This window comes from Nicotiana attenuata, unplaced genomic scaffold, assembly GCF_001879085.1.
Source record: "Nicotiana attenuata strain UT unplaced genomic scaffold, NIATTr2, whole genome shotgun sequence".
Lineage (NCBI taxonomy): Eukaryota > Viridiplantae > Streptophyta > Magnoliopsida > Solanales > Solanaceae > Nicotiana > Nicotiana attenuata.
The window spans coordinates 46665-48938 of record NW_017671873.1 but is presented as its reverse complement, the minus strand read 5'-3'; the positions used below and the strand labels follow the sequence as shown (position 1 = coordinate 48938).

The 2274-nt window shown below is 35.0% G+C and overlaps 1 long non-coding RNA gene across 2 annotated transcripts; it reads right to left on the bottom strand.

Moving 5' to 3' along the window:
* Positions 1-1228: 1228 nt before the first annotated feature.
* LOC109210658 lies at positions 1229-1918 on the bottom strand. Of its 2 annotated transcripts, none has more exons than XR_002065589.1 (2): positions 1627-1918; positions 1229-1552 (listed from the first exon to the last, which is right to left on the bottom strand). It is a non-coding gene; the product is annotated as an uncharacterized LOC109210658 (long non-coding RNA). The 2 variants fall into 2 exon arrangements; XR_002065590.1 differs by having other exon boundaries at positions 1668-1918.
* Between the last annotated feature and the right edge of the window lie 356 nt (positions 1919-2274).

Genomic DNA, 2274 nt, shown 5'->3' with positions numbered 1-2274 from the left:
GGTTTTTAAGCAAGTGGAGAAATTTGGGAGAAACTCTTAAAACTATCATGGGGTCATACTTTTCTGAATAACCATGGCATTAGGCAAATAAATAGAGATACCCTTGATCTGTTAGGCAGTAGCGTGGCTCGGGCTGTTAGATAGCAGCATGGTGCGGTCTGTTAGACAGCAAGCTGCCGTGTTTGTATGGGTTGTGAATATCCTAGGATCAAGCTGATAAAGCAGCCTGAACATAGTGGTTACGAGTTATGCTCTTCATGTGTGATCTAGATGGATGACCTTTCTTGGCATATTATGGGTATGCTTTTCTTCGGAATCTAATTTTGATTGACTAGAGCGTCTTTATCTTATGTGGGATTTTCTACCTGGTATTGAAGCATATTACCTTATGGAAGTCTATTGATTTTGCCTTGCTGTATTGTTTGACATGTTAGTCTTGCTCTAACTGCTTCTGAAACTTATTAATTTACATTCTTTTTGCAGAGGAAGAAGAAAAGAAGAGGAAAATGGCTGAAGAGGATGCAGGAAATGGTGGAGATGATATGGGTGTGCTGGTGCACCAGTAATTCAAAACATCGACAGAGCGATAAATGTGGCATTTTAGTGATGGATAAGGCTGTATGAGTATTATCCTTTGTTGCATATAAGTATTTGCCGGTTCTAGCACTGGGCAAAGCATGTATGCTTATGTGAACTCTGAAATATTAGTCAGTGTTGTAAAGATAATGAAGACAGATCTATAGTTGCCTTCTTGTTTCAGTTCTAAGATTTGTTCAAGTGAAGGAGCAATCTGCCTAGGTACCCCAGCTTGATTGTTTATTGCATTAATTAGGATTAAGGAATCAGACTCAACTTGAATCTCCTTATATCCATTTTGAATGCACCACTGCAGTCCCACCGAAATAGCTTTACACTAAGCCATATTGTTGCTGCAGTTACCAAAGAAAGTAGAGAAGGCCATAATACGATCACCATTCTAATTTCTTAGGCTCCCTCCTCCACCTGCCAGGCCTAAATTTCCTTTGCTGCATCAATAAGAGTTAAGCTTTAGTTGTGCATTAGGAGGCTTTGTCCATTTGACTGGGATGACCTTTAGCTGGGGTTTGCATCTTTCCACTGTCTGAGACAAGTGTTTCCACTCAAAAATATTTAGACAAAAGGGAGGGAAGAACTTCATGTCACGATCCAATTGCCATCAAGGTTGTGATAATACCTAATACACCGCCTATGCGAACCAACATTTACAATTACTCATAACAAGATAATATAAATAAAATCTAACTATCATAGATAGAAATCGGCAGAAACAAATCTGATCCAAACAAAACACGTCTAAACAATCCTGAGACTAGTGTCACAATATCATGAGCATCTATAACCAGAATACATCATAGTCTCAAAATACAAAAGTTACTATCTGGAATTAGAACAATAAAGAGGGCAGAGGGGAACTCCATAAGCTGCAAAACCAAACGTAGCAGCTCACCACAAAGTCTCTGGTATGTCAACAACTAAGTGGCCTCCTGGGGCCCAACGGTAGCAGGCTCAAGATCTGCAAAAAAAAAATGTATAGAAGCATAGTATGAGTATGAAATTAACGTGTACTTAGTAAGTATCAAGTCTAACCCGAACGAAGTAGTGGCGAGATTTTGACAAAAGATACTGACTTCTCATAACCTGTACAGATCATAAGTTTGCACCATAGCAAAGAAATAACTAAGAAACTTTGGATATATATAGCAAGGTGCATAATCAAATGAATATATAATGAGCATGCTTTCTAGATAATATGATCAAGCATAAATCAATGCACCAAATCCACATATAAAAAAAAAAAGATATTAAGAAATAGCGTTTATATGAATATTTTTAAATGAGTCTAGAATGTGTATGCATGATAAAGACTCAAACTTTACATCTCTTTTTTGTCAAGCATGCAGACCATGATGTTCTTACAAAATATATACTTTTAGTTTTATAACTAATTAAAGTAAAATATTATTAATTTAAAAAATATATGTCAGGTATTTTTATTAGTTACAAATATACGATTAGTAATTAATATATTTTCAAGAACTAATATATATCTTAGTGTCAAATTTAATATTATTTATAAAGGCATATATTTATTAAATCTTAACTTTTCATTTTCGATAACATTACTTTAAAATTCAATCTAACTGTGTAATTATACTTGTGCAATCAAACAGTACACTACTAATTACACTACAATTACATTACGACAAACAAACATGTCGTCATCGTTATTACAAT